Below are 21,789 nucleotides of genomic sequence, written 5' to 3'. Positions count from 1 at the left end.
TTGCAAATTTTTTTTTTCTTTTATCGGTCAATATTATCAGAATTGAATGGCCATAAATATTGAGCATCACAATTATATCTAATAAAATAACATTATATTAGGGTAATAAATGTATTACAAACCTGGAATATATATATATATATATATATATACATACATACAGTGCCTTTGGAAAGTATTCACACCCATTGACTGTTTTCACAATTTGTTGTGTTACAGCCTTAATTAAAAATTGATTAAATACAGATTCTTTGTCACTGAAGGACACCAAATACCCCATAATGTCAAAGTGGAATTTTTTTATGGAATTTCTTTTACAAAATAATTATAAAATGAAATACAGAAATATTTAATTTACCTACGTATTCAACCCACTGAGTCAACATTTCATAGTTGTATTTTGGTAATGATTTACAGCTTAGAGTCTTCTCCAGTATGTCTGTACCAGCTTTGCACATCTGGATTTGAGGAGGTTCTCCCATTCTTCCTTGTAGATTTACTCAAGCTCTGTCAAGTTGGATGGGGAGTGTCAGGGAACAGCAATCTTCAAGTCTTTCCACAGATTCTCAATGGGATTCAAGACTGTGCTTTGGCTGCGCCACTCAAGGACTTTAAGGTTCCTGTTCTGAAGCCATTCCAGTGTTGCTTTGGCTGTATGATTGGGGTCACTGTCCTATTGGAACGTAAATCTTCGCCACATTAGTAAGGTCTTTTGCACTCTGAAGGAGGTTCTCCTCAAGGATTTGCCTGTATTTGGGTCCATTCATTGTTCTCTCTATCCTTACAAGTCTCCCTGTCCCTGCCGCTGAAAAGCATCCCCACAGCATGATCTTGCCATCACCATGCTTCACGATAGGGATGGTGTTAGATGGGTGATGAGCTGTGCTCGGTTTACGACAGAAGTAGCACTTTGCATTCAGGCCAAAGAGTTCAATTATCGTCTCATAAGACCACAGAATATTTTGCTTATGCTCTCATAGTCTTTCACGTGTCTTTTTGCAAGCTCCAGGTTTGCTGTCAAGCGCCTTTTTCTCAGGAGTGGCTTCTGTTTCACCACTCTTCCATAAAGCCTAGATTTGTGAAGTGCTGTAGAGACTGTTGACATTCCTCCGGCAGGTTCTCTAATCTCAGCGAAGGAACTCTTAAATTCTGCCAGAGTGGTCATTGGGTTCTTTGTTACCCCCCCTGATCAAGGTCCTTCTTGCCCGGTTGCTCAGTTTGGTTGGACGGCCAGATATTGGAAGAGTCTGGGTAATCCCATATTCTTTCCATTTTCTAATGATGTAGCTCACTGTGCTCTTGGGAACTTTCAACACTTTATAAATTGTTTTATACCCTTCCCCAGATCTATGCCTCCTCACAATTCTATCTCAAAGTTCTACGGACAGTTCCTTGGACTTCTTGGTACAGTTTCTACTCTGACATGCACTGTCATCTGTGGGACCTTATATAGAAAGGTATGTTCTTTCGAAATAATGTCCAATCAATTGAATTGGCCACAGTTGGACTCTAATCACGTTGTAGAGATATCTCAAGAATGATCCAAAAAAATTGGATGAACCTGAGCTCAATTTGGAGTGTCATAGCAAAGGGGTTGAATACTTATTGGCAAGACATTTCAGCTTTTTAGTTAATTTGTAAAAAAAAATTGAAAATAAATTTCCACTTTGACATTAAGGGGTATTATGTGAGGGAGGGAGGAGGTGGAAACAGAAAGAGGTGCGGGAGGCCGACTGCATACAGACAATAAAGAAACGGTGAATGCCAAACCATGAACCAATAAATTCCATATTCCTGTGACTTTGTGTCGAATGTCAGGCATCGACAGCCGGTTTTTTTTAATGACGGGCAAAAAACGACGAATGCCAAACCATGAACCAATGAATTCCACATTCCTGTGCCACCGACAGTGGAACATAACTACGTAAGGCATGGACAGCCGGTTCGTGAAGGACTTGGGCAAAAACCTTACTGCAGCTGAATGTTTCCATACGGTGTCAAAGACGAAACTACAAATGGAAAATCCATGAATGTCATGTGTGGAAACATTCGCATCATTTCCTCATTCTTCTTCAAATTCAATCACTCTATTTTTCATTCCAAACAACCTAATACCAAACACAAACAAGAAAGAGCAATCAGAGATTGCAAACCCTGGCCAGGATGTATTTTCAGTGGTTTTTTAGGCTTCTGTGTTAAAGCAAATATGGCGGCCGAACCACGTGACCGATGACGTCATCATTTTTTTTTTCCTCCACCAAGTTATCCATAGGTGATGCTCAAGAAATTTCATCTTGATCGGATGAAGTTTTGTACTTGTTCGAATTATGACGTCATAATGGAGGCACCTATGACATCATCAATAACATATTTTATTCTGCATGGAGTTATTTACAATGAGCCATTTCTCAATTTTTTCTATTCAGCGATTTCGGCGATATGGAGGTGCAAAATTTCGGTTTTTCCAAGATGGCGGCTGAACCACGTGACCAATGACGTCATAATTATCATTTTAAAATTCCACTGTTGGAGTTGCACCGATGGTGAAAATTTACTGTCGATCGGACCAACGTTTGCAGCGAAAATCATATTTATTCCGTGCGGACAAACAAACAGACAGATGAAAAATCAGTCAGAGACCGAGGACTTGCCGGAATGTACTTTTTTATCGGCCATTTTGGATCAACATAATAATACATAAGGACATGGGTTGAATCCCTGCTTGAGAGAATGCCAACCCACTCCCCGCCATCACGGTCGTCTCTCCAACTCACAATCCCACGAGATATGCGGAAAAGACGACCCAAAACCAATTATCTTCTTTTTGATTCATATATAAACATCTTTAAAAGTAAATAATGACCTCTGCCAAAGTTCAAACGATGTGAGTTTAATCTCTACATGAGAGAATTCCACATAACTATTTGGGCGGTGTATAAGCTAACAGATCGCTGTCTCCATCGATGTTGCCAAGGCCGTAATACCTATCGGCTCAAAATCCTTTTAACTGTTGACTTGGTGGTTTTTACAATGAAGGAAACACTTATCGGGAGTACATACGACATAGCGATTGTGAATGTGACAGCTATGAGGCGTCTTTCGCTTCGCATCGCAGTGACGGCGAGCACCAACATGGCGGCTGTAAGATTAAAATCTGGCTTCAAGCCCCTTCACCACCCAAAATCTATTCCGGTGAATCAATTCCGACAAGTAACAAACCAACCAATCAACATACTTTCCCGGAATCTATTCCGGCAAGTACCCAACCAACCAACATTCTTGCGGAATCTATTCCGGCAAGTAAACAACCAACCAACATACTTTCCGGAATCTATTCCGGCAAGTAACAAACGTACAAACAGGCAGGGGTGAAAACATAACCTCCATCCACCTTTGGTGGCAGAGGTAACGAAATCAGGATGAAGGTCCCAATGAAAATCCGCCTCATCGCGGCTTCATTTAAACTGTCAAATCCTTCCACTGTATCACTCCGCCTCGCCCCGGCTTTCACTGCGGTCACGATTTTCACGTTTTGGGTGACCTTGAGTTTGACCTTGGGCCAAGAGAGTTAAAAATTGGGCACAGTCTATTCCAGGGCAAGGCAAATATGTGCGTAAAGTATGGCGATGCTATGTGCAACAATGTAGACGTAGTACTGCACACAAACAGACAGACAGACAAACGGACTCAAATGCAATACCCTCTCCTCTGGCGAGGGTAATTAATACAATGTCATTAATATAACAAAATACAATGTTACAAACACTCATAAAGTAAACAAAAGTAAACACCATTCTAACGTGATAACCAATACAGTCGACGAATCTTCCGGTGAGCAAGGGCGGATACATAACACTTCGTATGGATGCAAACTCAAAATCATAACTGCATTGAGATATTATCAAACCAGTGAATGTTTCTGCCAAACCCCCTCCCCACCTTAGGACACCCGCCTGGACCCCAATAGGTTCTACAGAAGGTTTGGCAGGGCAAACCCCATTTGGCAGGGAGTATTTCGGGGAAGGATGGACACTACAACGTTATAATATACTGTAGATATACTGTATATACTGCCAAGGGTTATACTGAGTGGTTTGCATTGCCTTCCCAGCAGGAGATAGGGAAGGAGTTTGGAATTTTTGCCAGGGTGCAGGTAATAGCTCACAGACTCTTCGCAAATGACACTTTGGGATCTTAAGCATCCACCAACTAATGCCAGTAGATGGGACACCAAGTTTAACGGTCATCCGAGGGACGGCATACATTGATGAATCACTCTGCAGCAGTATTGCGATTCAAACCAGGCAAGATAGCTTAGAGGTGAGTGAGCATACCTCTCGGCCATCTTGCCCGTCATCTATCTATAATTCCATTAATCTATGTGTGTATGTGTGTATGTGTGTATGTGTGTTTGTATGTTTGTCTGTGACCGCTGTTTCTCGACAACCACGGGTCCGATATACTTTAAACTTGCCAGGTATATTGCTGGGGACCCGAGGATGTGCCTTTTCAAGGTTTGAAATTAATCGGACAAGTACTTACCGAGCTATGGCGATTTAGCCGTTCGCCGTTCGCTTTGGCGTTGCGAATGGACCAAACCATTGCATGTAAATAGAGGGGGGGGGGGGTTCTGTGGTCGTTGCGAATGGACCAAACCATTCATGTAAATAGAGGGGGGGGGGGTTCTGTGGTCGTTACTGCCACGTGGTTTCAAAGTTTTTTTTTTTTGTTGTTGTTTGCACGCATGTTTTTTTGCACCCACGTACGGGCACGCCCTAGGATGTTTACACACACACACCCCTACACAAATTTTTTTTTTTTTTTTTTTTTGGCAAGGAACGGGCACCCACGTACGGGCACGTCCTAGCTTATATATAGTACGGGCATGCCCATCATCTATCTATAATTCCAGTAATCTCTGTGTGTGTGTGTGTGTGTGTGTGTGTATGTGTGTATGTCTGTGTGTTTGTCTGTGACCGCTGTTTCTCGACAACCACGGGTCCGATATACTTGAAACTTGCCAGGTATATTGCTGGGGACCCGAGGATGTGCCTTTTCAAGGTTTCATATTAATCGGACAAGTAGTTACCGAGCTATGTCCAAAAAACGATTCAACCAATCAGAGAGCAGCGAGTTATCACGTGTGCCGAACGTGGCGAACAGACTCTGCCTTGGACGGCACATTTGAGAGCGTATTCATTTATTTCACGTTGGCAAACTATGTTGGCGTTAAACTATGTTTTAAAACTAATTAAAACTAATTTGCGATTCTTTCGCTTTCCTGCGCGTTTGTGCACGCTATGGCGATTTCTTTACCAAACTCCGCAAGCCGTTCGCTTTGGACCAAACCATTTCATGTAAATAGAGGGGGGGGATATAATTTTAGATATAGATATAGTACGGGCATGCCCTAGTCTATCTATAATTCCAGTAATCTCTGTGTGTGTGTGTGTATGTGTGTATGTCTGTGTGTTTGTCTGTGACCGCTGTTTCTCGACAACCACGGGTCCGATATACTTGAAACTTGCCAGGTATATTGCTGGGGACCCGAGGATGTGCCTTTTCAAGGTTTCATATTAATCGGAGAAGTAGTTACCGAGCTATGTCCAAAAAACGATTTAACCAATCAGAGAGCAGCGAGCTATCACGTGTGCCGAACGTGGCGAACAGACTCTGCCTCGGACGGCACATTTGATAGCGTATTCATTTATTTCACGTTGGCAAACTATGTTTCCGCTATGTTGGCGTTAAACTATGTTTTAAAACTAATTAAAACTAATTTGCGATTCTTTCGCTTTCCTGCGCATTTGTGCACGCTATGGCGATTTCTTTACCAAACTCCGCAAGCCGTTCGCTTTGGACCAAACCATTTCATGTAAATAGAGGGGGGGGGGGGGGATTGTCACCGTACTCGCAAGCCGTTCGCTTTGGACCAAACCATTTCATGTAAATAGAGGGGGGGGGGGGATTGTCACCGTACTCGCAAGCCGTTCGCTTTGGACCAAACCATTTCATGTAAATAGAGGGGGGGGGGGGGATTGTCACCGTACTCGCAAGCCGTTCGCTTTGGCTTTGCGAATGGACCAAACCATTTCATGTAAATAGAGGGGGGGGGGGGATATAATTTTAGATATATATATAGTACGGGCATGCCCTAGTCTATATAAATATTATCAAGTGTTTGTGTATTTATATTGATGCAGGTGCTTCGGATTCATCCAATCGAATTAAATCAGTACAAGTATGGTGCTGTGCACACACGACTCGATTGCCAGAGAGGTAGGCCACAACGCGTTGGTACAAACAAAGAGTCTTTATTAAGAGCTCGCACTTCAGCACTGGGCGGGCTCGAGCTTAGAGCCCGCATATATGTCCCGAGGCCACGCCTTGTCCCCGGGCGTGGCCGATCGGTCGAAAGGCGGGGCATGCGCTTTCTTTCCCCGCCTGGACGCTCGCGCCACCCACTGGTGCGCGGAATTATTGTCCCTTGTGCCCGCCACACGCGCCCCCCCAGAATTCCCGCGCACCTGAAGGGTGAGTTTGCGGGGAAGCCGGACGACCCGGCTGAAACGCCCCCTGGCGATGGGTGCAGGGCTGGGGGGTAGTGGGGCCGGGGGGTGCCGGGGGTCCGACCGCCGGGGGGCGGCCTTGATGCGGAGGCAGAGCTGCTGGCGGGGGGAGGTCCAGATCGAGGTGGGCCGGCTTGAGGTGGTCCACGGAGATGCGATCCAGGGCACCGCCGATGTCGATGGTGAAATATTTGTCCCGGTCTCCAGCACGTGGAAGGGCCCGTCGTACGGGGGTCATAGCGGTGCCAGGTGGGCGTCGTGCCGGACGAAGACGTACTCCGCCGTGCGAAGCTCCGGGGCGACGTGGGAAGATGGGCAACCATGGTGTGCCGTCGGCACCGGGGCGAACCTCCGGGCGGTCTCCTGAAAGGCGGAGCGCTGTTGCGCCGCGGACCAAGGAGCCGTGGAGTCGGTGATAAATTCGCCCGATACCCGCAGTGGTTGCCCGAAGACCAGCTCCGCCGAGGACGTGCGCAGGTCGTCCTTTGGCGCCGTCCTGAGGCCCAGCAGGACCCAGGGGAGCCTGTCGGCCCAGCTGCCATCACGGAGGCTGGCCCGGAGCGCGGCCTTCATCGAGTGATGAAAGCGCTCGCACAGGCCATTGGCCTGGGGGTGGTAGGCCGTGATGCGGTGTAGTTTTACGCCGAGCCCTTGCGCCACCGCGGCCCAGAGCTCCGAGGTGAACTGGGGGCCGCGGTCGGACGAGATGTCCGAGGGGGCACCGAACCGGGCAACCCAAGTGGCGATGAAGGCTTGCGCCACATCAGCCGCAGACGTCGCCGCCAATGGGATGGCCTCCGGCCACCGTGTGGTGCGGTCCACCATGGTGAGGAGGTGGGTGAACCCCCGCGAGGGGGGCAGAGGTCCCACCAAGTCGACGTGCACGTGGTCGAACCGATGCTCGGGCACCGCAAACGGGGCCAACGGGGCCTGGGTGTGGCGGTGGACCTTTGCACGCTGGCACGCGAGGCACGTCCTGGCCCAGTCGCGGACATCCTTCCTGAGGCCATGCCAGACGAACTTCGCCACGACGAGCTTCTGGGAGGCCTTCGTGCCCGGGTGGGACCGGCCGTGGATGGCGTCGAACACTGGGCGCTGCCAGCCAGCAGGCACGATGGGGCGAGGCCGGCCGAGGGAGACGTCGCACAGGAGGGCCGCGCCCGCGATGTCTAACGGCACCTCGGTGACGCGGAGGCTCGTGATGGCGGTCCGCATGGCCTGGACGCCGGGGTCGGCGGTCTGGTCCTCCGCCATCCGGGCATAGTCGATCCCGTGGTGGACCGCGTGCACGACGGACCGGGAAAGGCAATCCGCCACCGGGTTGTCTTTACCCGCCACGTGACGGATGTCCGTCGTATACTCGGACACGGCAGAGAGGTGACGCTGCTGCCCTGCCGACCATGGCTCGGCGACCTTGGCCATCGCAAACACAAAGGGCTTGTGGTCGACGAAAGCCGTGAACGGGCGGCCCTCCAGCAGATGGCGGAAGTGTCGGACCGCCAGGAGGAGCCCGAGCAGCTCGCAGTCGAAGGTGCTGTAGCGGCGTTCGTGCGGGCGAAGCTGCCAGCTAAAAAACGCCAGCGGTTGCCAAGCACCACGCACCCACTGCTCGTGCACCGCGCCCACCGCGTAGTCTGACGCGTCGGTGGTGAGGGCGATCGGGCGCCGGGTGCGCCAGCATGGTGGCATTGGCCAGGGCCAGCTTTGCGCCCGCAAACGCCGCGGCCATCGGCTCCGACCAGGCGATGTCACCTTTGCCTGGCTTGCCCCGGAGGGCCTCGTGCAGGGGGCAGAGGAGCTGGGCGACGTGGGGCACGAAGCGGTGGTAAAAATTTACCATGCCCAGGAACTCCTGGAGCCCCTTGATCGTGCGGGGTCACGGGAAATCCCTGACCGCCTCCACCTTGGCCGGTAAAGGGACGGCCCCGTGCCTGGTGATGCGGTGCCCCAAGAAGTCGGTAGTGGCGACGCCGAAACGGCACTTGGCGGGGTTGATGATTAGGCCATGCTGGCCCAGGCGTTCGAAAAGCGTGCGGAGGTGGAGCAGGTGCTCCTCCCGGGATGCGCTCGCGACTAGAATGTCGTCCAGGTAGACAAAGAGGAAAGGTAAGTCGCCCAAGACGCTGTCCATAAGCCGTTGGAACGCCTGGGCCGCATTCTTCAACCCGAAAGGCATTCGCAGGAACTCGAAGAGGCCGAAAGGGGTGATGAGGGCCGTCTTTGGGACATCGCCCGGTTGTACGGGGACCTGATGGTATCCCCGGATGAGGTCCACCTTGGAAAACACGGTCGTGTTTGCCAACCGGGTGGAAAAGTCCTGGATATGCGGGACCGGGTAGCGGTCGGGGGTGGTGGCATCATTGAGCCGGCGGTAGTCCCCGCACGGCCGCCATCCCCCGCCGGGCTTCGGCACAATGTGCAGAGGAGAAGCCCAAGCGCTGTTGGAGCGCCGTACGATCCCCAGCCGCTCCAGCGTGGCGAACCCCGCTTTCGCCACGGCGAGCTTCGTGGGTTCGAGTCGGCGTGCCCGGGCGTAGACCGGCGGCCCGACCGTGTGTATATGGTGCTCCACCCCGTGTTTAATGGCTACCGCTGAGAAGGTGGGCCGTGTGAGGGCCGGGAAACTGGCTAGGAGGCGGGTAAAGTCGTCCGCTGCCGGAAGCGTGCAAACTAAACTCGCCGGGACGGAACCTTCCAGCAAGCCGCTTGGCAAGCCGCTCGGTGAGCCGCTCAGTGAGCCGTTCAACGAGCCGCTCAGTGAACAAGTGAGCGAGCTGAAGGTTTCGGCCTGGACGAGACGTCTGCGCTTCACGTCGACCAACAGCCCATGCGCACATCCGAAGTCCGCACCCAGCAGGGCCATTGGCACGCTGGCGGTCACGAACGACCATTGAAACGCTGCCCTGGGTCACTAAATTTGTTCACCAATCAAAATGTATAAACGGAGTGTTTTTGTTTTTTAGATCAAAATGGCAAGATTGCATAAAATCGTCAATTTTCATCCGATTGACCTGAAATTTTAAGAATTTGCGCATTGCGTCGCTGAAATGGTTCACAAATCAAAAGCTATAACTGATTCTTTTTTTTTCGATCAAAAGGTCAAAGGTCAGGGTTACATAGAATTTTAAATTTTCATCCGATTGGTTCAGCCGCTGCTGACCCCCGAACGCGCCATGGCTACCAACGCCGTCAAACTCCCCGAGTTTTGGGAAGCGCAAGCCGACATCTGGTTTGTCAGGCCGAAGCTCAATTTCAGCTCCGAGGCATCACGTCGGGGTCACCAGTGTGGTGCTGTGCACACACGACTCGATTGCCAGAGAGGTAGGCCACAACGCGTTGGTACAAACAAAGAGTCTTTATTAAGAGCTCGCACTTCAGCACTGGGCGGGCTCGAGCTTAGAGCCTGCATATATGTCCCGAGGCCACGCCTTGTCCCCAGGCGTGGCCGATCGGTCGAAAGGCGGGGCATGCGCTTTCGTTCCCCGCCTGGACGCTCGCGCCACCCACTGGTGCGCGGAATTATTGTCCCTTGTGCCTGCCACACAAGTTTATAATTGAAAAATCTGGACTTACAAGTCGGCAGAGCCGATGTTTCGGTGAGTATCCACTTGCCTTGTTCACGGCAGATGTTGAAGTGAAGAAGAAAGTTGAAAGAAAATGTGCTGAGAGTACCCAGGGAAAGAATAATGCACAAACAAACAAACACAAACACATGAAAAATTATCTTAGAAATTAAAAATATAATGAAGCTGCATGCGAAGAAGCCTTCAAACCCATTGGCTGTTGAGCTGGCTTGACTCCACCCACAATAGTCAGGACGAAAATCCTGTGCCCACCATGTTGGTTTTCTGGTACAGTACGGTAAATGTAAGACGTCTTTGTAAGTCTCATAATCACAATTTTAATTATCCGAGCTATATAAGCATGATGTATAATGTATGCATATAAGCCGTAGGCCTGTTTTTGCTTCATGTACGTAAGCGAGGTTTTTTTTTTAGGGAATGATCAAGCCAGAGATCTGGCCAATACACCGCGCAAATAAATGCGTGAGATTTTTTTTTTTTGTATACTGAATCGAGGCTCGTGAAAGAGCCGACATTTACTAATGTCAGCTGACATTTGTATAATAAGTGAGGTTTTTTGTACGTATTTAACCAAATTTGTCAAGGCTGAATAGTGTAAAAATACAAAAGTGTCGCCTGTCGTCAACAACGAACAGCGACTGCAGGGGTGTGTTCCATTACCAGGCAGCTTGAAGAGCGCTCGCTAAGCGGCTTAAGCACTTAAGCAAGCACTCCATTTGGGAATCATTGATAAGGAACAGCGGCTTGGCAAGCTCTATAGTGTCCGAAGGAAGATGTTCAGTTTGGCATTCTTAATATGAAATAAGCGAAGCCTAGAAATGGATGAAAGCCTTTCTTTTTTCTATTTCTTTTTTTGTATGCAAGATCGAGGCTCGTGTAAGAGCTAACATTAATGACAAAAAAAAAAACGGCCACATAAGACATAATAAAGGGAGCGGGAGACAAGATGGGGAGAGAGAGGGAAGCACCCAAGTACAACATTTGAGAGCAGGGACATCGGGAGATCTGTGGGAGGGAGAGGGTTTGGGGGGGGAGGCGTGGGAAGGGGGGTGGGGGGTGGGAGAGGTAAAAAAAAACCACATGGACACAGCTAGGACCTCCAGGAAAGAAGTCGGTATTTCAGAAAAGTGGATCAGGGGTGAATTAACGGGGGTAAAAAAAATTATGGTTTTGGATGGGGGAAGATAAGAGATGGTTGTGAACAGCTGTTTTAAAGACCTGGAGGAAGGAGTGGGATTGAAGAGAGTGAGGGAGTTTGTTCCAGAGGTGGGAGAAAAGAGGATTGAAAGAGTGAAGGTGAGCAGAGTGTCTTGATCATGGCAGTTTTACAAGAAGGGGAGGAGAGGGGGGGAAGGGGAGGGGAGGTGGGGGAAGGGGAGCAGTCAGAAGTGGAGCTCTTTTACAGAGAATTTATATCTTGGAGGGAAGGGGAGAGGGAGGGGAGGGGAGTGTAGGGGGGAAAGGGAGGGGGAGGGGGAGGGGAGGGGGGAGGCAGGAGAGGAAGGGGAGTGGCTCACGTTTCTGAGTGAATGTGGCTCACGTTTCTGAGTGAATCTGGTACGTTTCTGAGTTAAGTGTGATGCCGATCAGGAAGAAGAAGAAGCCGTACTGCCAAATTCGTACACTTCTGGGAATTGTTTGATTTATTTGTATTCAAATGTCTGGTAATTGTTTTGTATTTATTTATGCGAATGTGTACTTGTATATAACTGTCATTAAATTAAAAAGGCTTCAGCACTATCGAGCGATATATATATATATATATATATATATAAATATAAACTCCCAAAACACGAACTTTTTTTTTTCATTTTTTTTTCATTTTTTTGTTTTTGCCTAAAACACCCCCAGGCACTCACTGATGCACCTCTGAAAGTTTGATGAAGATCCGTTCAGCCATCTCTGAATAAAACACGGACACACACAGACAACTCGCGTTTATATGTATGGATTAGAAATACCATTTAGAACCCTATGGCATTACCCTTTGGAACTCTCTAGAGTTACACTTTAGAACCCTTTCGAATTAACACAGTGGATTAAAAGGATTGTTTTTCTTCATTTTTACTGACGGGTGGATAGAAGAACATAGCTAAATATTGTAAAGTGGCTTTGCTGCTTAAAAATAGGGCCGGAGATCCTGAAGCTCATCTGGATCAGGAGCAACAGTCAATGATGTCATAAAATATTGAAAAGTGTTCATATGCAGATTCTGGTCACGTGATTGGTTGAATGGAAGCCCTCTCGATGCTGATTCCAGCGATGCATGTTTACAAGTCATGATTTTACATATTACCGGTCATGTTTTTACATTACAGGTCATGCTTTTACAGTTTACATGTCATGCTTTTACATGTTACAGGTGATATTTTTACAGGTTACCTACCTGTCATGTTTTTACATGCTCCATGTCACGTTTTTACAGATTACTGGTCGTGTTTTTACATATTACAGGTCATGCTTTTACAGTTTACATGTCATGTTTTTACATGTTACAGGTCATGTTTTTACAGGTTACATGCCATGTTTTTACAGGTTACATGCCATGTTTTTACATGTTACATGTCATGTTTTTACATGTTACATGTAATGTTTTTACAGATTACCGGTCATGTTTTTACAGATTACTGGTCATATTTTTACGTTACAGGTCATGCTTTTACATGTTACATGTCATGTTTTTACATGTTACAGGTCATGTTTTTACAGGTTACATGCCATGTTTTTACATGTTACAGGTCATGTTTTTACAGGTTACATGCCATGTTTTTACAGGTTACATGCCATGTTTTTACATGTTACATGTCATGTTTTTACATATTACATGTCATGTTTTTACCGATTACTGGTCATGTTTTTACATATTACATGTCATGTTTTTACAGATTACTGGTCATGTTTTTACATATTACATGTCATGTTTTTACAGATTACTGGTCATGTTTTTACATATTACATGTCATGTTTTTACAGATTACTGGTCATGTTTTTACATGTTACATGTAATGTTTTTACAGATTACCGGTCATGTTTTTACAGATTACTGGTCATATTTTTACGTTACAGGTCATGCTTTTACATGTTACATGTCATGTTTTTACATGTTACAGGTCATGTTTTTACAGGTTACAGGTCATGTTTTTACAGGTTACATGCCATGTTTTTACAGGTTACATGCCATGTTTTTACAGGTTACATGCCATGTTTTTACATGTTACATGTCATGTTTTTACATATTACATGTCATGTTTTTACCGATTACTGGTCATGTTTTTACATATTACATGTCATGTTTTTACAGATTACTGGTCATGTTTTTACATATTACATGTCATGTTTTTACAGATTACTGGTCATGTTTTTACATATTACATGTAATGTTTTTCAGATTACCGGTGATGTTTTCGGCTGAGGGCATGGCTGTGCTGCTGATGTAACGCCCCCTGTAGGTTTGGGCAGGAATATTTTTTAGTGTTTAGGCCTAACCCGTTAATAAGCACAGATTTTGATACGGTCAGGTCAATACACCTTCATTGGCCATCAGATATGCAGTTTGTGGCCAAGTTTCATCAAAATCGTGTTTTGGGTTGAAGAGATAATGACTGAAGTGTTTACGGACTCACTGACTGACTGATGGACTCACTTACCTACGGACACTGCTCGATCAGATAAGCTCACCTGACTGAAGTCCAGGTGAGCCAAAACAATACTTCCTTTCCAAGGAAGTTCAACACAGAAGGTTATTAGGCCTATCAAGCCTGCGATATGTTTGCCATCTATAAATGTTCAGCATCAAGCAAGCAGAACGTACCATTTTAAAGGTTTTTAGTATGACTCGGATGGGATTTGAACCACCGACTTCACAGTCTCAGAGCGGACGCTCCAACCATGACAAGACCGAGTGTGGAAAAAAAAAAAGGCACCGCTGGGATTCGAACCCAGGATCTCCTGTTTACTAGACAGGCGCTTTAACCAACTAAGCCACGACGCCAGGTACACCGCTCACGGCAAGTTGCATCATCTCAAAAGAGATTAATCCTTGCTAAACACGTTCATGACGTGTCTATGTTTGAGTGGGATGAGTGCTTTTGAAGCACTTATGAACAGTACTGCACATTTTGTAATTTGTTTAAATTGCCAGCGATAACTCGCCTACTCTTCGTGAAGGACATCGTGGGATCCTTAAAGTCAATACTAATCTATGCTCGCAGGCAGGACACCCATCTTAACGTCTATCCAAGGGACGGAGTACTTTGTGATGCAAAGCACCAATCCAACTACGATATTCAGTGATAGAAGCTCAGATAGATATGCCGTTTGCCATCACTCATCAATCAAGTTCCAGGTATCGGGAAGGTGTGTTATTGGATCAGTACGTGGAGTGGGAATGAATGGCAAAAGGAGTTTTGGAACCTTATTTCCACAAATTGTTTTTGAGTGAAGCAACTCCAATCAGGCCCATCAGCACCACTTCCTTCAATTCTTAGCCTGTGTTCCCATAGGAATTTTGTTTGAAAGAACCCTCAGGAGAACGCGTTTGGGATTGTTTTCACATAAATTAGCCAAGCAATGTCCAATCTAGATGACCTAATGGATAATTTCCATTACCATGGATCTATGATGTGGTTAAAGTTAAATTACGGCACTTTGGAAATTAACTAAGTTGTGATGGAGAAACTGCAAATTAAGGGCTTTAATTTCAAAGAAAAGTTTTATTGTAATGCTGAAGGTTGCTTTCATTAGGCCTGAAGCAAAAAATAAATCCTTAGATCTTTGCTTCTGCCAAGGTGTAAACTTTGTGCCAATCTGCTCTGAATATGCTTTCCTGTGGAAGAGGAAAAGCTTCTCAACTCCTGGGAATGTTCTTTAACTCAAAGTTATGAAGAAATATAGGGTGCTCCCCCCAAAAAAATGGAACCCACCTTTTTTCTAATATGCTCCATCTTACAAAAGACAACCTCTTGTTTTTTTTGGGGTGAATGAAGAAGAGTGAACCACAAGATAAACTATTAAAGTTGCAAACGATTCTTCCCTTTTTAAGGATGCCATGAAGAATTAGGCAAAAGTCTTTTGCACTTTGCACTTTGACGGTAGACTCGTGCACTTTGACATCAGCAGTGGCAAGAGATACCTGGAGGTCCCTTGATGACATTCTGGGGTTCTTAGAGACTTCTTTCAGCACCCTGCGGTCTGCTCTCGGGCTGAACTTGCTGGGGCGGCCTGGCCTGAACAAGTTGGCAGTTGTTTGGAATCTTCTCCACTTGTAGATGATCTTCCGGACAGTCGAATGATTGATATCAAATTGTTTGGAGATCTTTTCAAATCCCTTCCCAGACTTGTAGGCATCTATAACCTTCTTTCTGAAGGCCTCAGAGAGCTCTTTTGATCTAGGCATGGTGACGCCGCACACTTCAACAACAAAGAGCAAACCAAACTAAATGTCTGAGGTTTAAATAAGACAGGTTCCTCCAAGATCCTCTCTAACGATGTTCTAATCATTTGCACCTGAGCTGGTGCACCTGATTCTAATTTTAGGTATTTGAAGTAGTGATAAATGTAGGGGTGTACTTACTTTTTCCACATGCGAAATTTGCATTTATGTTTATTTAAATTATACAATGGACTACAAAATGTAAATGTTTCATGATATTTGTTATATTATATCACCTTTATCGATCAATATTGTTGAAATGAAGATCAAATAGCTGTATGTTGACATATGTTGAAAAACTCAAAACTACATGGGGTGTACTTACTTTTTCACGTGACTGTATATACAGACTTGGCATTTAATATGGAATATTTTTTTTGTGCGGGTGAACCTACTTTTCAAGATGTCTTAGAATCAAATGTTCATTGGAATTATGTTGAAATTATTCTAGATTTTGTTAATGTGACCTAAAAAGAAACAAAAACCACATTTGACATTTCAAATCAAATAAATTGATCCTTGAAAGTGATGTAAACTGATATCGAACTCAATTCATGGACAGTACTGTGTTAAACTTCTGTACGTTTTCCAGAAGTATCTCTTTATTTTGCACATTAGCCAAATTTTTTTTAACAAAAACAAAAGTTAAATTACGACTGGGATTACGGACAGTAAAATTACAGTTCAGTACTTTGTGTAACCCCCACGAGCATTCAGGAGAGCACGTACACGTTGAGGCATGCTGTTCACGAGATTTGCCAAGGTTTGGACAGGAATCGCTTGCCATGCAGTGACAATAGCCTGCTGCAATTCACGCACAGAGGTCGGCTGCTGGTCCAAGTGGTCAATTTGACGCGTTAATTCTGCCCACAAGTTCTCTATCGGATTCATATCCGGGGACATGGCAGGCCACTCCATATGCTCTACACCACGGTCAGCAAGAAAGTGTTGGATCATGCGAGCATGATGAGGCCGTGCATTGTCATTTTGGAAGACAAAGTTTCCTCGAAAGGCTGCACGAGCAAATGGAAGCAATGTTTCTTCCAGAATGGCCCTGTACTTGAACTGGTTCAGGTTTCCATTCAGAACAACCAGGTCAGTTTTGCCCCCTGCATGAAAAGCAGCCTAAACAGTCACCCCACCACCTCCAGCTTGGACTCTTGGCACTATACAATCTTTGTTGTAGGCTTCATGCACTTGTCTGCGCACTCGGACGCGGCCATCTTGACGATAGACCAGAAATCTAGACTCGTCACTGAAGATCACGTGATTCCAGTGTCCTGGCTGCCATTGACGGTGCTCTCTGGCCCACTGCAATCGGCGCTGGCGGTGTTGTCTGGTCAGGCGTGGCTTTCTCAGGGGACGCCTGGCACGATAGCCTGCTTGAACCAGTCGTTGGTTGACTAGCCTTCTGGATACAGGCACATTTGTCAGTTGCTGCCACTCAGCTCTAAGCCGATTAGCTTACTTGGTACGGCCATTGCGGACTAACCGGTGCAGCTGGCGGTCATCCCTCCTTGTGGTTCTGCGGGGACGTCCTGGCCTCGGAATTGGGGTAGGGACACCCCTCTGAGCATTTCGTTTCAGGATCTTTGACACCTGACCTTGAGTGAGGCCATACTGCCGAGCAATAGCACGCTGTTTCATGCCGTAATTTCGTAAAGCCACCACTCCATGACAAACAGCATTGTCAAGTTGACGGACCATCACCAGAGGAAGCTGCAATAACTTCTGGAGACGTGCAACAGTTGTTTTCCACTATTACAGAACGCAACAACCCTTGTATACCCGACTGTGAAGCCAATCATCAAATGCACCTGTCCGTACATTTTGCCACGCCACCTGTGATATAATCCTGTTGTTGACGTCTTGCTGCAACAGACAATCAGTGACAAGGTTCTTTTAACAAATAAATCACCAAAGTGTAAAAGAAACTCACCAGATTGATATACTGAGTGAAGAAAGTAAACCAAGTCAAGAAAAAAAAAATATTCCATATTAAATGCCAAGTCTGTATATATATATATATATATATATATATATATATATATATATATATATATATATATATATATATATATATATATATATATATATATATATATATGTATATATATATGTATATATATATATATATATATATATATATATATATATATATATATATATATATATATATATATATATATATATATATATATATATACTGTTATGTTTGTGGTGGTCGGCATGTAATACCTTAGGAAAGTTCGAATAGTGTAGGTTTGGAATGCTCAGTATGCCGCAAAGAAGAAGAAGAAGCCATCTCGATGTACATAAGCAGGGTAAATGTTCAAGTTACGAGTGTTTGCATGTCGCCATAAGGAGGGTAATTTTGTGTTAACTAGTTCCAGGGTGTATGATTAATAAACCACAGTGAGTAATTGCACCCCTGTGATTTTTCGCGAATGTTCTTATAAAATTCACTCGGCCAGCCATGCAATCGGCACGTTGCCACAACCACACCGACAAGCCTGACAGAAACCAGCACATTTTCCAATCGACAAGTAAACCCCGATGTCATCCGAACATTCCCGAACAGAGATTAGACTCCACCCCCGACGACTCGTGATGCGGAGGCCACGCCCCGAGCTTTGTGACCAGTTAAGAAGCCATGGAGTGATGAGCAGAGCTCGGTGATTGGACAGAGTGTGACGTCAGCGGTGGAAGATTCGAGAACTAGTGGAGCAAAAAGAAGGCATCTCGCCATCTTGTTCTCTCTTGGTGCTGGCATTCGTTGAAGGTGGTCGCATTCTCTGCTTTTGGTCCTGGCGTTTGTTGGAGGCGGTTGCATTTTCTCTCTTGTTCTGGCTCTTGGCTCGAGTGGGAGCTGTTGTCTTGGGTGCGCTGGTGAGGAGACATGTCGGAGCTTTGGAATTTTTCCAATGTCGGAGGAGGGGTGTTGTTGACTGTGGTGCTTTTCGGGGGAGAGAGCCGCATCCAGTTTGGTGGTGGAAGCGAGGAAGGGTCGGTTGGCTGCTTGTTCACGCCTGGGTGTTTTTGGCGCCATTTGTTGGTGCGCTTCCCACGTGGTGGTTTGGAGGCGATGAAGGCCAATCCACCCTCGTTGAGACCAGAGTTAAGTGCTGGCTGGCAGGTACATCATTTATTTTTATTTAATTATTCCTCTTGTTTGTATACGAGTCTGAATGGAGACGTCTCAATTAGGAATTGTAGTTTTTACCTCGCCTTTCTGTTTTTATTGTCTTTTCATTTATTTTCATTAAATTCATTATTTGTTGCATCTTAATTTGTGTGTCTTGCTTCGTTTCTTTGTTCTGTGGGTTCGGATTAACCCAGTATCGGCTGTCTGATCAGGTAAGGCTTCGGGCCTCTTCCTGCCAAATTCGAAGTACGCCTTGGAGTAAAGCTCGTTTCAGTCATCCGTCACCCAGGGGTCTTAACCCCAGGGACACGACAATATATATATATATTGTTGTGGTTTTGGAATAAAGGATAATCCCCCTCATAGGTAGACGCACCACAACATGAAGCCTCGCGATAGTTCAGTTATTTCATAGTGAATGTAAGCATAGTCCTTTCCTGTGTTAGTTTTGCGTTGAGCAGACCCGTGAGTAGGGCGGTCTTTTGGCGATAGCATGCCACGTGGCAGGCCTGAACAAGTCTGGCGAGGCCGAAGGGAGGTGCTGCAGGAGGGAGTGACCGGTAAGCAACGAGCCACCAATCAGGGCTCGAGGGGAGTGGCTAACCACGACGAAGAGAGGTGGGGTTTGGAACATTCGAGTAAGGCCGGGGCGGAGCCATAAAACCCTGGTCCGAGCCCCCCACCTCAGATGAGTTGCGCGTCAGTTCAGTTGAGTCGGAGTCTCACAGGGTGAGAGTGAGTGGAGTTGAGTTGAGCTTGAGAACGCACGAGAACACGCCGCAGAACGAGTGCATTGAATTGCGGGTTATCGAGATTGTACACGAACTTGCGCCGTGCCCCGTGCCCTGCGCTCTGCGCTGTATTAATTGCGCACTCGAGAAGACGACCCGTGACGGGCCACAGACACGCGATCTCCTCCTGCCTGCCTTCTCCTGCATACATGCCGTGACCACCAGAGAGCCACGCCGGGCGAGCTGCCCCGAAGCGGCCGACGGCAAAGCGCACTTGGCGCGCGGACTTCTTCTCTTCTTCTCCCCGTGTGCGTGAGTGGGCCCTGTGTCTGGGGATAAGTTAAGATTGATTAAGCTTCTGCTCTGTGTCCCCTTTCCTTCTGCGAATCATTGCAAATAATAATAAATTGTGTTATTCCTCTTATTTGACCGTTCCTGTCCCTTCCATTGATTGGCCTCGCATGGTACGACTAGACCCGCTCGAATCGGGTTCCATAAAAGTAACAGCACGCGTCACGTGATATGCATACCGCTCGGACGTACTCGATTAAGTGTGGCTTGTGCGAGTTTCGGTCCCCGCTTTTGTGGCAGCGTGGGTTAAAGGTACGTGCGACGTTGACCCGATACCCTTTTTCACGCTTGCTCCGGAAGTGGGGATTCGGTCTCGTGGACATGAAGACCCAGGGGGAAAAAGGGGTTTAATCCCCCCTTTGTAACGGGAACGGGCTTCGGGAGATCCGCAACAATATATATATATTGTTACGGTTCTCCACCGCCCTTCTTACCCTTACCAAGGGGGGATTAAGCCCCTTGTTCTTTCTGGGCTTGGCGGAACCGAGAGACTTGAAACGCCTCTTCCGGGCAAATGCAAGGTATGGTTTTGGGACCAAGTCTCGCTCATACCTAAATCCCTGCGCCGCCACGGAAGCGGGCAAGCAAGCCTCACACGAGCCACGTGTGATTTGGGTACACCGAGCAGATTGAGTACCACGTGGTCCATGCAGTTTTCTAGTAGTGGAACCCGATCCGAGCGATTCTACTCGTACCAAGCTTAGCCAATGAGGAAAACACAGGAACGATCGAATGGAAGGAAGAACACAGGTTTAATTATTATTCCCACACGTATGTACAATGATCGGTAGATGCAGAGACACAGAGTAGCACTTAAACAGTCTTATTCTTAACTCCAAGACTCGGGCCAGTCACACTCACAGAGGGAATTGCAGGCAGGATGATGTGCAGGCCAAACACGCCAACGTGGTCATCCAGGAACGGCCCCGTCCGGCTCTCCACTGTCCCAGTACGTCCCTCGAAGAAGGCAAGCAGGCGGTGGAAGGATCCTCGTAGCGCGTCTCCCGAACAAAAGGCAGCCGATGAGGTAGGAAGGAAAATACGTGTCTCTCAGCGTGGCTGGCGGTTGCACAGCACGTTATCACTCGCGGAACTCAATGCACTATACGCGGCTCGGCTTCAAGCTCAACCGAGCGTCACTTTCATATGAGCGCGTATCCTGGTTCATGCGCATCTTCCTCCACTCATTGCCAACTCAGTCCTCGTACCTCGATTGCTGCTTGAACTCCTCTGCTCACCGCACTCTCCTCTGCTCGCGAGTCCTCCTCATCAGTCCTTGAACTCAACTGCTCACCGTGCGCGATTCCTCTCGTCAGTCCTCCTGGGGGCTTTGCGCAACCGCTTATATTGATACGTCCCGAACCTTCTCGAACCTTCTCGACCCTTCCGACCACGCCCTGTGATGCAGTGCTGCGGCCATACCCTATGAGCCCTGATTGGCGGCTCGCGCTTACCGTCAGCTCCTCTGCCGCCCTCATTCGGTCCCGCCCCGACCCTCCTAGGCCTGCCTCGTGTTAATTCGCGCCAAAATGAACCAAAGGCGGCACAAAGAGGCATGAGGCTAGGGAGGCGGGATAGTCAATGAAAGTAGGAGTAGGACCTATTCTCCTTACTCTACTCAACGCAGAACTAACATAGGAAAAGGACTAAGCTCACAAATGCTAAGAGATAACTACACTATCCCGAGGCTACATGTTGCTTGTGTGACTAACTATGAGGGGGAAATTTAACCTTTATTATACAAACTGTTACCAAAACTCAAAACCGCAACAATATACATATATATATATATATATATGTATATATATATATATATATATATATATATATATATATATATATATATATATATATATATATATATATATATATACATATTGTTGCGGTTTTTAGAACCCTCACTTTGTAAATACTTGTAAATAATATTCCATCATTTAAAAGGTTAATGGTCGCACCCATAGTTAGTTCATATGCAACA

General features: G+C 46.6%; 1 non-coding gene across 1 annotated transcript; it reads right to left on the bottom strand.

The window, feature by feature from the left end:
• Positions 1–14,070: 14,070 nt before the first annotated feature.
• TRNAT-AGU (transfer RNA threonine (anticodon AGU)) lies at positions 14,071–14,144 on the bottom strand. The gene has a single exon. It is a non-coding gene; the product is annotated as a tRNA-Thr (tRNA).
• Between the last annotated feature and the right edge of the window lie 7,645 nt (positions 14,145–21,789).

Source organism: Myxine glutinosa, chromosome 2 (assembly GCF_964187855.1).
Source record: "Myxine glutinosa chromosome 2, kmMyxGlut1.1, whole genome shotgun sequence".
NCBI lineage: Eukaryota > Metazoa > Chordata > Myxini > Myxiniformes > Myxinidae > Myxine > Myxine glutinosa.
This window is presented reverse-complemented; position numbering and strand designations above follow the sequence as displayed.